This window comes from Myotis daubentonii, chromosome 3, assembly GCF_963259705.1.
Source record: "Myotis daubentonii chromosome 3, mMyoDau2.1, whole genome shotgun sequence".
In the NCBI taxonomy this organism is placed as follows: Eukaryota; Metazoa; Chordata; class Mammalia; order Chiroptera; family Vespertilionidae; genus Myotis; species Myotis daubentonii.
Genome location: NC_081842.1, coordinates 21,889,683 through 21,903,794, shown reverse-complemented (window position 1 = coordinate 21,903,794; position 14,112 = coordinate 21,889,683).

The window sequence follows — 14,112 nt, the reverse complement described above, 5'->3', positions numbered from 1 at the left end:
AGTCTCTCCCAGCCGAGGTCACATCAGCATAGCTTCGGCCGCTGCCTGGCCACATGGTTGAAGAAGCAGTTTTAACAGGGGCTCGTCACTTAGAGTCCATGTCTGGACAGCTTACACAGGCACTTCGAGGCCCTGACATTAGCATGAGCTAGTCTGCGCGCTTTTATGTGCATCTTTCCGGGGGGAGGGTCAGAGCTCTCACTCTGTTCTCCAAACTTACAGTTACTCTTAACAGACTGAGAACCTTTGCTTTAGAGCAGGGGTGGGGAACCTTTTCTCTGCCAAGGACCACTTAGATAGTTATATCATCATTCTCGGGCCACACAAAATTATCAACTTAAAAATTAGCCTGCTCTATTTGGTCAAACATTTAATTAACTTACCCTTCATGCCTTGGCAGGGCCAGACCAAATGATTTCGAGGGCTTAATACGGCCCGCCGGCCGGACGTTCCCCACCCCAGCTTTAGATAATGTGTGAACCTGATATATAACTGCAAACATGCCCAAACTAAGCTATTATCAGCAAAGATTTGGAGGGAGAAAGGGGCACAGAGGAGCACCTACTATGTGTTCCCGACTGCACGGGGCAGGACTCACAGGGAAGTAGGCAGACAGGAACTTGGCCTCCTGGAGCACGTAGACAACATGGGCTGAGCGTCAGAAGGATTTAAGCGACCCCCGTCCCCCTTAAATTCGGAAGTGGGAAATGGACTTCCAGCGGTGCAGGTGGTAGGATTTAGGGCTGGGCTGGAGGGAGGGCGGCTCCCTGGGGACAAGGGCTGGCTGTGGGCATAGCCTGCAGGTGCGCGTAGACACCCTGGGATGTGGGGGCCCCTGAGCAGCACTGAGGGTCCTGGAGGAGAAGAAGGTTCCCCAGGTGACGATCCATCCCGGGTGCCCCCTTGGACACGTGGCCGGTCCTTGGTCCTTCAGCCTTCGCCCCCCACATGGGGCCGAGGGTTCCAGTGGGGAAACGGGAGCCTGCCGGGACAGACACACTCGTGTCTCTGGAAGACAGGCCTGTGACTCACAAGTTCAAGGCAGGAAGCCTGTGCCTCTGGACTTAATGCTCCTGTGGTGTGGCCAGGCTGCCTCTGCACATTAGCCAAGCCCCTCTGATGGGGTCTCATGGTTACCCCCCTTAGTTACCCCAAAGCACACTGAGCAGACAAAGCGCTGGGACATTGGAACTAATTTGATGTTTCAGAACAAATGATTGAAGTGTCCAGCATGGGAAAAAGCATAATACATCTCTGCACTTATCCTATGGCTGCAGTCTCTAAATTCTGCAAGGGGTGGGGCCACTGCACCCCTTAATGTGTGGAGCTCCCTTGGGTCCTGCTATGACCTTGGCCTCACTGATGGCAAGGCCAGGGTCCTCAAACAAGTGGGCATCCTCATGCCCTTCCAGGCGCTGGAAGGCCTTTCTCAGGAGCTTGTGGGGTCTTGCCGTGGCCCTGCAGATGTAAAGACGCCATAGTTCTTTCCAGAATGTGATCTTGATGACAGAAGGTGACTAGTGCAGGACCACTTTCCCTACCTGGAGCCCAACACCCACTTCCCCCATTTCCCAGGGGAGCAAGCCTACCTTCCGATCTCTCTCTGGAATTTTTTGATCAGTCTCATCTGCCACACCCCAAGATGATTCCAGTAGGGGACGCAAGGGGACCTGAGGCCAGGGCTGCTGGCCTCTTTCCAGAAAGAGCAGACCTTGCCATTCCCTGGCCTCCTTCTTGTCCTCATGGCACCTCTTCCCCTGGATGATACTCTCCCACCCAAGGAACGCCTCCCTCTCCCTGTGGCTTTTCATGTCCCCCAAGTGCAATGAGGCTGTTACCTGGCTTCAGTCCCTGAGATTTACCTGCCCCATTTTCCATCCCATCACTGCCTGGCTGAATAATGGAGGTCTCAGAGAGAAGTTCAGAGCCAATGGCCTTATTTTGATTCACTGGCATGAAGAGTGACTCCTATCTGCTGGCAGGGAGAGACAGGGATCTCCGCTGGGAGATTGCCAAGGAAAGCCAGCCTCCTGAACTTACCCCATGTCCTGACCTACGTTCAGTATTCCTCTCTACTGAAAATAGGTGATGATATTTTTTGGCTTCTCTCTCCTACATCATGCTCAGCAGGTGGAGGAGGTGAGCTCAGAAGGCAGCTGGTGGGCCCTGGATCTGGTTCTCATCAAGACTCCTTCCAGCCCAGATAGTGTGGCTCAGTGGCTGAGCATCAACCTATGAACCAGGAGGTCATGGTTTGATTCCTGGTCAGGGCATGTGCTGGGATTGTGGGCTTAATCCCCAGTGTGGGGCATGAAGGAGTCAGCCAATTGATGATTCGCTCTCATCATTAATATTTCTATCTCTCTCTCTCCCTCTCCCTTCCTCTCTGAAATCAATAAAAATTCTATATAATAACAGCCAGTGACCATAATGGCATAATGACCAGAACGACCACTCAACTAGTCGCTATGCGGTGCATTGACCACCTCTCAGTCCTTCCCCTCCCCCACCCCCCCAGCCCACAGGCTACCATCGCTGGATGGTGAACAAATGGGGGACCATGGGGAACTGGAGTGGGTGGCAGGGGGTGGGACTGGGGATGGCGAGCAGGCAGAACGGCCTCTTGGTCCCTCCCCCTGGCCCACAGGCTCTGATCGATTGCCCAGTGAACAGGGAACCAGAGTGGGTGGCGGTGGTGGGCGGGACTGGGGACTGGCGAGTGGGTGGAAGATGGGCCTGACCGCAGGCTAGGCCTAGGGACCCTACCTGCGCATGATTTTGTGCACTGGGCCTCTAGTATATTTTAAAAAAATACTACTTCCAGCCCAATTGCTCCCTGGTTGTTTTTAATGAGTTAAAGCCCAGAGTTCCAGATGAAAAAGGAGGGGAGAAGTGAAGAGCCAGAGACTCAGTGCAAGTTAAAGCAGGATTATCTATTTTAATGAGTTTTTCATACCTACTTCCAGCGTAGCACCTTACACATTGTGCCTCATGTTTAGTTTCTCATTCATTTCTCGTCAAAGCCTAACAGTCCCTGGTTCTCTATTTATTCCCACAGCACCCTACTTCGGTGGGGTGGGGTGGAGTGGGGTGGGGTGGGGTGGGGTGGGGTGGGGAGGCAGGGGTTCAGTAAGGCATATGAATGTGGGCTCAGGGATTAACAATAGTTAAGTATTTGTGCACCTCCCCAGCCAGGTAACATGGTAGATAGTTTTTTATTTGGGCTGGCTGTGCCCTGATTTACCTCTGAGAATTACTTCTCCCACCTATGGGAAGCTGTTACAGTGCCTGCCTGTCCCTGGCCCTAGGGGAGGCATGAGAAACTTTTAGGTCCTTCAGACCCACCTTCCCTGTCATCTGAAATTTGAGCAAAGTCATCACAAGAAGCCCATTGAGCTCATTCATTACTCACAGCCCTGCCAGGTGACCCTGGGGAGGCGTTCTGTGTCTCAGGCCCTTGATTCTGTGCTGCTTCCTGCCCATGGAGCTCCCAGTTCCTGCCTGTTCTGCCCTGGTTGCTGAGCCTTGATCCCACGCCACTGAGAAGTCAGTGCATTTCTTTTTGGTCGACATTAGCGGAGTTGGTTCCTATTGCTTATCACCCAAGGAGCCCTCACCACGCCACACTGAACCTGTGCTTCTGAGTGTCCCCCAAGTCACACTTTGTTTCAGAACGTTGCCCCAAAGCTGTGCTAGAAGCCACTGAAGTCTTTCATCTACCCTGGCTCTGCAGTAATTATTTCCTAGAACCTGCCTTTTTGGTTGCCAAGCCTATGTGGTCATTACTTGATTGTGGTTTGTAACATGGCTTTAGGCTTTTTTTTTTTCTTTCCGGATTTTTTTAGTTCAATTCAGACTGAGCCAATTCTCTCCACCCTGTCCCGGGGAACAGCCTGGCTTCCCAGGGGCTCTGCTGCTTGATGCTCCTCACACACACGCTGTGGAAATGCAAACTGGGACAGCAGTTTTGCAAACCAAATTGGAAAACTATCATCAAGAGCTTCTAACATCTTTCCCCCTGAATTGGTAATTCAACAAATTCAGGAATTTATCCTAAAGAGTTAGACAAGTTTAAAAATGTGTAAGCATATTTACTACAGTAGTGTTTTGTAGTAGCAAAAACTGTCCAGCAACTGGGAAACGGTTAAATAAACAATGGTCCATTCATATGATCCATTAAAAAAGTCCCCACAGTTTTGTAGAAGATCTAATACCGTGAAGAAAATCCTCACACTCTCTTGTGCACCCGGGGGAAACAAGCCGCACACTCTGTACAGGGTAATGTCCATTTGTTTCAGTCAAACTGCACAGGATGCACCAAAACGACGGTGGAACCTCTTGATGGGGTGTTATGGGTAGTTTAGTAGGTTGTAAACAACTTGAGGGTAGGAACTGTGTCTTAAGATTATAGCTTTAATTCCCAGCTCAGGTCCAGGCACATAGCTTTCTCCTAAAATAATGAATGAGTTTCTTTATGTTTTTCCATAGTATTGTTTTAAATAGTGTACATTCCACGTAAAATCAGAAAAAACAACAACACTTGAGGTAATAAAGCTTTAGTGCATGAGGCTTATTGAAATCTTATTCATGCTTCAAGGTCCTGTGACAGTTTTTAAAAAATTTATATTTTATTGATTTTTTACAGAGAGGAAGGGAGAGGGATAGAGAGTTAGAAACATCGATGAGAGAGAAACATCAATCAGCTGCCTCCTGCACACTCCCTACTGGGGATGTGCTCGCAACCCAGGTACATGCCCTTGACCAGAATCGAACCTGGGACCCTTGAGTCCGCAGGCTGACACTCTATCCACTGAGCCAAACTGGTTAGGGCTCCTGTGACAGTTTTTTGTTGTTGTTGTTAATCCTCACCTGAGGATATTTTTCCATTGAGTTTTACAGAAAGTAGAAGAGAGAGGGAAAGACAGAGAAATATTGATGTGAGAGAAACACATGGATTGGTTGCCCACTGCATGAGCCCCGACCAGGGCCCAGCCGGGAGGAGCTTGCAACAGAGGTACATGCCCTTGACCAGAATTGAACCCGGTACCCTTTTCCGCAGGCTGACACTCTATCCACTGAGCCAAACCAGCTAGGACGTTTGGCAGTTTTAAAAGGTGGCAACAAATGTTTGATCACTCCTGTCAAAGAGAGGTGAGGTCTGGGCCTCTTCCCTTTATTTGGAACTGCTTCCAGCAATGAGCATAGTGGAAATGGTGCTCTGTGACTTCTGAGGCTAGGTCAAGTAAGTCTATGCAGTTTTCACTGCTTTTGCTAAGAACATGGGTGTGAAAGCCGTGACCTCCAAGTAAGAGGTCGACCACCTGAGGCTGCTGTGCTGCAAAGGCCATCTGGGGGGCGCTCTGGTCAACATTCCAGTTGCGTATGTCCTTCATCCCAAGCACCTGGCGCATGAATGAAGAAGCCATCTGGGCCCAGCCACGGTGGCCCAGTGGTTGAGCGTCGACCTATGAACCAGGAAGTCATCGTTTGATTCCTGGCCAGGGCACATGCCCAGGTTGCAGGCTCCATCCCCAGTAGGGGGCGTGCAGGAGGCAGCTGTTCAATGATTCTTTCTCGTCATTGAATCTGTTTTTCCCTCTCCCTTCCTCTCTGAAGTCAATAAAAATATATGTTAAATTTCTTTTTTTTAAAAAAGAAGCCATCTGGAAAGTGGGTGCCTTTAGCCCCCTGTCCTTTGTGTCACTCCCCGCCAACTGGGGTTCAGACAGCATGGAGCGGAGGCAAGCTGTTCACATTGTGTCCACCCAAATTCCTGATGCACAGACAGCCTGAGCATTATAATAGGGGGTGGTTTCACACACTAGGATGGGAGTGGTTTGTTAGACAGCGGTAGATACCGAGACGGTCTTACTCAAATTTCTCCCTCTCTGAAACCGGCCCCGATCCTTCCTATCTTCCCACAATCCTAAGCCCAAAATTAGAATTAGTCATTCTTGTCTGCAAAAGCCATTTTTTACACCTATGCCAGTGTCCTGACTCATCTTGTCTTCCTCTAGGCGATGCGCTCCTTAAAGGAAGCAAATCCTTGAGACATTTTTGTGTCCTTAAAGCACCCAGCACAGTACCCAGCACAGTGAATCTAATTGAGGGTCCTTCCGTTCTCTTTATGCTACTAGCATAACGCACGAGAGAGATGGAAATTGACAGAAAAGCCAAACTGGTGTGTACGTCAGGCGTTCATGGGATTCTGGCTATCTCCATGTTTCTGGGCTACAACTGGATGTCACCGGGGGATGGCATTATGCCTGCAAACCCTCCCGATGCCTCAGTCCATTTGGGCTGCCATAACAAACTACCACAGATTGAGTGGCTTCAACATCAGAAGTTTATTTTCTCACCATCTGGGGGCTGCAAGTCCAAGATCAGGGTGTTGGCAGGGTTGATTTCTTCCGAGGCCTCTTTCCTTGGCTTGTAGTTGGCACGTCTCCTCACTGTGTCCTCCCAGGGTCTTTCCTTTGCACCTGCACATCCTTGTGTCTCTGCCTCTCCTTTTGAGGACAGTAATCTTATTGCATTAGGCCTTACCATGATGACCTTATTTAAATTTACCTCTTGAAAGGCCAGATCTCCAAATGCTGTCACATTAGGGATTAGGACTTCTACATCTGAATTTGGGGTGGTGGACAGGGGGCACAGTCCATAGCACAAGGGACACAGTGAATTCTTGGTGATGTTTACCGTCCCTGTCGTTGTAGATGTCAGTGAAAGAAATGAATGAGCACAGCGATCCAAGTTCTATCCACAGACACGTTCCTGGTTGCAAATTCCAGGCTTATGCTATTCTTGCTCCCATGCCCCTTTAAATAACCGTCTGCTTCGGTAGAAGTCTGTGACAACTTGCCCTTCTCGACAGTCAATGACAAGATCTAATTTCAGGTGGGTTTTGTTTGTTAGCTTGCTTTTTGTTTGGTGTTCAAGGAAACCTCAAACAAATCTTCTTCAGTACCACTGTCGGCCACAACACAGCGATAATGGCCAAGTGACGCAGGACGTGTCGCTGTGTGCAGGAGGCATCCATCCATCACAGCTCTGCCGGTTTACTGAAGCTGAATGAAGTGCATCGGGAAAGGAGCCTGGGAGAGAAATTGCTGTAAGCAGTGGGAGGATGATTTAAGGACAGGCAGGAGTGCCAAGAGCTAGGGTGACTAGTAGCTGCTCTTTATAATTTTCTTATCAAATTAATTCCTAGCAACTTCCTTTTTCGTCAATGTCTATTTTTATCATTTTATATCATATTCTCAAAACGAGAGAGAGAGAGAAAGAAAGAGGGAGAGAGAGAGAGAGAGAGAGAGAGAGAGAGAGAGAGAGAAACACAATCTCCTACTGAGTCTAATTGGATTTGGGACTATTTTATGCCCATATCTGTGAGCTACATGTGCTGAATAAAGCATGGAGCAAATATTCAAGGTCACACACTTACCCTTTGCAATTCAAGTGCACCCATCTTGCATTTTTTGCCCCTTGTTTTCAGCTGGTCTTTGTCACACTACCTTATTGTCAAACCAGCCCTCTCCCACCCCTCCCCCCACCTCATGTGACTACTTAAGGAACGAGAAAACATTTCTTGTTCAGATTCATGAGATCACTAATGCGCACGCTCCACACGGATCCATCAGCTCTCATTTTCACATAATGTAGCACATTGACACAATTACCACCGGCCGGTGTGGAGTATTCGAACATTAAAAAGTTCTTTAGGTGAAAATCAGTTCTGAAATACATTTTATCTGCCAGTTGAAACTGGAAAGACTTCTGTTCCAATCCGTGAGAAGTCTCTATCCCTGCTCAACACTCTAAAGCCCTTAAGATTTTATCTTCCTTGAGTCGTCTAAAGGTAGGAAGAGATCCAATTTGCTAAAAGTCCTTGTCTTTGACACAAAGACAAATACCCACTCCTGCACTGTACTTCACCAAGCAATGATTCATGTTAAAAAAAACCTGTCAGGATCATGAATTCTCCAGATAAAGTGAACTTTCTTCATTCATTTCAGTGTGTTCTCTCTCTCTGCGGCTTCCCTTCAGAAAAGAGGTATAATTACTATCTTTATGAGTCAGACTCACAGCCCTGCACCTGTTAGGAAATTAAAAAACACTTCCCCCACATCACATTACAAAGGGAGGCCCATTGTTTTCTTGCAGTTGCGGGTGTTCACTCCTGTGACAAAATGACTATAGTGGAGGCTTTAAAAGCCATGGTGATAATGAAAAACAATGATAGAGACATTTCCAAATGCCAATACATAAAGATAGTAACTTGAACTTGGTAAACTCCGCTTTTTATTTTTTCGATTGTTCATAGATTAATAAAAGAGGGTCTGTTTCTCCCAAGCATGACAAAGCAGAAGATGTAGGTAGTTCAGAATTGTTCTCTTGAAACAGACCTCAGGTAGTTCCTTAGGCATTAGATATGGAATTCAGTCCATGCTAACTAAGGAAGGCGATTCAATATGTTTGAGTCTGTTATTGACATAAAGATTAAAGAATAACTGTAAGTAAAACTGACATCATGACTTAAAAACTATCCAGCTCAGGAAGGGGCAGGGTGTGATAAAAAAAAATTACCCAGTAATTTCTTGTCTAAATGCTGTATAAAGAGATAGAGGTCAAAATACTATTGTTCTGCCGATGACAGATGTAGTGTTTGATCCTGACTCCAAACAAAAGACAGCTTTACAGTGTCAACTCTCTCAACCCAGCCACACTTTCCCTATGACTTCAAAGGGTGTTTCTGTATAAGACTAACTTGAAATGCAGTTTGCATTAGAAATACATGTTGCACAGTCACAGATTGCTGGGGTACTACAGGGAGAGCTCTGCTAACACTCACCCCAGCCCAGCTTACAGGTAACATTTCCAGGTCTCCCATGCACACCAACAGGGAAAAGCAAACAGTAGAGAGGTGGTACTTGCCCTTGGCCAGTGGTGGTAGTATAAGGGAAACAGAGTTGGAAATGCCTAGAAAATTAAGGATAGTGATACGTTTTGTCCTTTAAATTTTGGATTTTTTGAGTGAAGTTTTTTCCTAATTGTTTTCAATCTTTTTTAAAAAATTGATTTTACAGAGAGGGAGAGAAGGAAGGAGGGAGGGAGGGAGGGAAAGAGGAAGAGAGAGAGAGAGAGAGAGAGAGAGAGAGAGAGATTGATTAAACCTGTAACTTGGGTACATGCCCTAATCAGGAATTGAACCACCTTTCAGTGCATGGAATTTTATGCTTCCATCTTTATAGGAACTCTTTTTTTAAATATATTTCATTGATTTTTTACAGAGAGGAAGGGAGAGAGATAGAGAGTTAGAAACATCGATGAGCGAGAAACATCGATCAGCTGCCTCCTGCACACCCCCTACTTGGGATGTGCCTGCAGCCAAGGTATATGCCCTTGGCCAGAATTGAACCTGGGACCCTTCAGTCCGCAGGCTGACGCTCTAGCCACTGACCCAAACCGGTTAGGATTAGGGCTATAGGAACTCTTTGAGATCTGGGCTAAGATTGCATTCTTCCAGAAAAGATTTGCATTTGCTCCTCCCAGTTGATCATACAAACATTCTGGGAGCAAAAAAACACACATAGGTACACTCTGCTCCCCCCTCACTCCCAACACACACACACACACACACACACACACACACACACACACACACACATACACACGCACGAAAATAAAGCACTGTGTGCGCTGGCAGAAACAGTAGGCAGCAAAATCAGATCTGTAAAGGTGATCAGACACAGAACACAAAATAAGCATGTTTGATATGGTAAAGAAATAAAAGTTTGGGAATGAGGAATAAGAGAGAAATTTTTAAAAATCAAGCAGATTGAACACAAGTTGAATAAAATTTTCAACTTCTTCTATTTACCTTTTAAGAGGTAAATTTAAATAAGTTCATCAGGGTAAGACCTAATGCAATAAGATTATAAGCCAAGGAAAGAGGCCTCGGAAATGATAGAAATGAAAAATGCAGAAAGATTATGAGGCCAAGTGGAGGAAGATCTGAGATGCACGAATAAATGGTGAGCAAAGAAAATGATAAATATGTTGGGTAAATCTAAAGCAGTGTTTACTGCATCCTATCTAATAAAAGAGAAAAATGGTAATTGGCGTACGACGATACCCTTTTCACTGGCTAATCAGGGCTATATGCAAATTAACTGCCAACTATGATTGGCAGTTAACTGCCAACTATGATTGGCAGTTAACTGCCAACTAAGATTGGCAGTTAACTGCCAACAAGATGGCGGTTAATTTGCATATGTAGGCACAATGCAGGGAGGCAAAAGGGAAAGCAGGAAGAAGCCTCCTGCCACTGACAGTGATCGGAAACCCAGGGGGGAGCTAAGAGCTGGGGGGCAGGGCAAAGGCGGCCCTGGGGCCGCCTTTGCCCTGCCCCCCAGCCATGATCAGAGAATCAGGTGCCTTTTCCGCCCTGGCCAGTGATAGCAGGAAGTAGGGGTGGAGCCAGCGATGGGAGCTGGGCACGGTCGAAGCTGGCAGTCCCGGGAGCTAGGGGCCCCTTGCCTGGGCCTAAAGCGGAGCCCACGATCGTGGGGCCGCTGCAGCTGCGGGTCCCCGCTGCCCGGGCCGGACGCCTAGGCCAGAGGCGTTAGGCTTGGGCCGGGGCGGAGCCTGCAACCGCGGGGAGCTGGGGGTCCCCTGCCCAGGCCTGACACCTCTGCCGGAGGCCTCAGGCCTGGTCAAGGGGCTGATCCGGTGATTGGTGATCGGAGGGTGATGAGGGTCAACTCCTCTGGCTGAGGCATCAGGCCTGGGCGGGGGGGCTGAGCCGGGGATTGGGGGGATATGATGGTCCCCTTGCCCAGGCCTGAAGCCTGGGTCAGAGGCGTCAGGCTTGGGCGGGGGGTGGAGCAAGCGATCAGAGGGAGATGGGGGTCCCCTGCCCAGGCATGATTCCTGGGCCAGAGGCCTCAGGCCTGGGCGGGGGCCAGAGCCAGTGATCAGGGGGAGATGGGGGTCCCCTGTCCAAGCCTGACACCTCTGGTGGAGGCGTCAGGCCTGGGCAAGGGGCCGATCAGGCGATCGGAGGGTGATGGGGGTCTATGCCTCTGGCGGAGGCGTCAGGCCTGGGCAAGGGGCCGATCAGGTGATCGGAGGGTGATGGGGGTCAACGCCTGAGGGCTCCCAGTATGTGAGAGGGGGCAGGCTGGGCTGAGGGACACTCCCCTCCCCAGACACACCCAGTGCACGGATTTCGTGCACCGGGCCCCTAGTATAACTAATAATAACAATGTCTAATTTGTAAGGTTGCACAAGCAAGATGCAATTCAAATATTAGTACTGGCCAAAATACAATAGAAATTGGAACGGGGTGAAAACTGTCGTTGAAATGTTCTGAGCTTCTTGCATTGTTTGGATGGAGCATCAGAAGTGAAGTCAGCACATGGAAATGTCTAGGGTAACTCCTAAAAATAGACATAGAGATCACTGTTTCCAAAAGAGCACAAATAGGGGAGAGAGAAGGAATAATAGGCAAAAGAAGAAAAGAAAAAATAACATCTATTCACAAGATGGCAAGAAAGTGTGGGGGGAGGGTAGAGAAATGGAGAGCACGTAATATGATGGAAGAGCACGTAATACGATGGAAGAGCAAAGATGGTATTACGATCCTCTTCTCTCAAACAAAACAATGGGAGTTTGTACTCTCTAAAATGATGGGTGTTAATTTCATCCTGATATTAACAATGACAAGTGAGCATGAGTGACCTTTGAGAATAAAAGGCTTTATCCCACAAAGCAACTTTAAGTTTTGAAGACCTACACCTCAAAAAGGGACTTTTACAAGGCAATTTCTAGGAGTACTCTGATGATTAATAAATTTAGAACATATTTTTATTCTTGTAGATTTTGGCCTTGGACTTTATCTGGAGAGTTTTTTTCTGCGTGAACGGCTGCATCATCTGTTCTTTCTCTTTCCTTTTGTACCGGTCTTCATACTTTTTCTCCTTTGTATTTAGAAGGGCCTGCTTTTTAAAGGCTACAGCTAGGACACCATATTCTAGAAATGAATCAGAAAGCACAGGACCTAAGGACTTAATACAGAAAATGACACATTTTGGAAAAGGGTTATAATATTCTGCTCCTGCAGGATGTTACATAGCTTCCCAAAGCATCCTTTTCAGAGTCTGCATCCATCCTTCATGCAGCTCTGTTTTGTTTTCCTACATGATACTTTCCTTCATTCTATAATGCTTTATCCAGAGGGTCTAAGCTGGGGTTTTCCCTCTTCATTTTCCCTTGATTGCTCATCTTTAAATGAGGCCAGATCTTAAGGTCAACAGGGTACAGGGACACCTCTCAAGTTTGCTGTTGGTTGAGGGTCACATCCCTTCTCAGAGAGGCAACTGGAGGGCAAGGTGATGGGCCTGGTCCCCAGTCCAGTTCACAGGTAGCGGTGTCTAATAAATATACCAATCTCAAAGGGTCTTGGGAGGATTAAATGAAATGATTTTAAAGCCCTTGGCACTGTGCATTGCCCATCAGACAAAATAAATATCAACTATTATCATTGTCGCTACTGCTACATGATTGCTGTTGCTGCTGCCGCTACGAGTACTGCAGTGAAATGTACCCTTCCCACAGGCCACACTCTGCTGGTGCTGCCGGGCACTGATCCGCGGAGCCACTGCTGCCCTCGAGAGGATTTCTCTTCCCAGCATATACCCCCCACTGCCCTCTCTCCTGCCCCCACCACTCACTCATACAAGCCCCTTCTTTAGCCTTGTTTTAGGACCTATCATTTCAGAATGTTCCCAGCAAATTGGCCTTGAGAGGTAGCATCCACGCTACACAGCAATGAGGGTCCAGGTTATTGTTGTGACTTTGTTCCCCGTGTGCTATGTATATGTGACTTTTCTTTTCCTTCACAGGGTTTCTGAAGGGATATTGGAAGGGCCTGCACCGAGGCCTGTTAGTGAGATGCCACACCATTTTGCACCAGAAATCTAGTCCCTGCTTTTAAACCGGGAACACGAAGTGAGGGCATAAGCCTGATGCCTGTGAAGATGCCCTTTCACCAGGCAAAGAGGGCTCCACACCTTTTCATTCATGTCCCTTGGCAATGAAGGAAACTCCCCCCGTCTGACCTGCAGCGAGACCCTGACCCTAACCTGAGTGGGCTAAGGGAGTATATAGCCCCATTTTTACCATATTTAGCTAAGTTAGAAGATCTGAGGTGAAATTACCCCCTCAGGAGGGTTGAGATCAATCAAAAAATGGTCAAGAAAAATGCTGAGATGTTTCCTGGAAAATTCAAAACCTTTATGAGAAGAGCTGTATACGGAAACCCATGGAATTACATTTGGACTAAGGTTTGTATTAATCCTTTAATAACTGAGTTTCAATAGCATATGGATACATGGTTTCTCCATTAACAGCTTTTACATGAAGGAAGGCCAAAAGAGGCATACATAATAAAAATAAGTAAATGAATAGTTTGTAAAGATTTTGTGGGTGAGATACAGTCAGGATATAGTCAGGCACGTGCCTTCAGACCCATTTGGACACATACCCTTTCCTCCACCCCTCCAACATCTGTCCTGCGTTCCTCTAGGCGTGGGGATGGTTGCAGGAACTATGGGCATCCCTGGGCCATTCATAACTAAGAGTGCACCTATGAAGTTAGTATCAGGAACATTAGGACTTCAGTAACTAAGAATGGTAATATAGAATATATACCAATGGACATAAGACACTGCGGGGTAGGGGAGGCCAGGGGATTGTCAATGGCGGGGAAAAAAAAAAGGACACATATGTAATACCCTTTGTAATACTTTAAGCAATAAAACAATTTAAAAAAAAGAATATATATATATATATATATATATATATATATATATATATACACTACTGAAATGCATCATGACTGATTTAAAGTATCAAATTAAAAATAGTTTGACAAACATTTTCAAGAGCCTTTAATCCAAACTCTAATACTGGTTGTATGACCAGTACAATGGGATGGAGAGATGGCCTTACATATTGGAAGGTTATATTTTTCCATGTTTTACTGTTATTATTCACTAGAGGCCCGGTGCATGAAAATTCATGCACTGGAGTGGGGGTCCCTCAGCCTGGCCT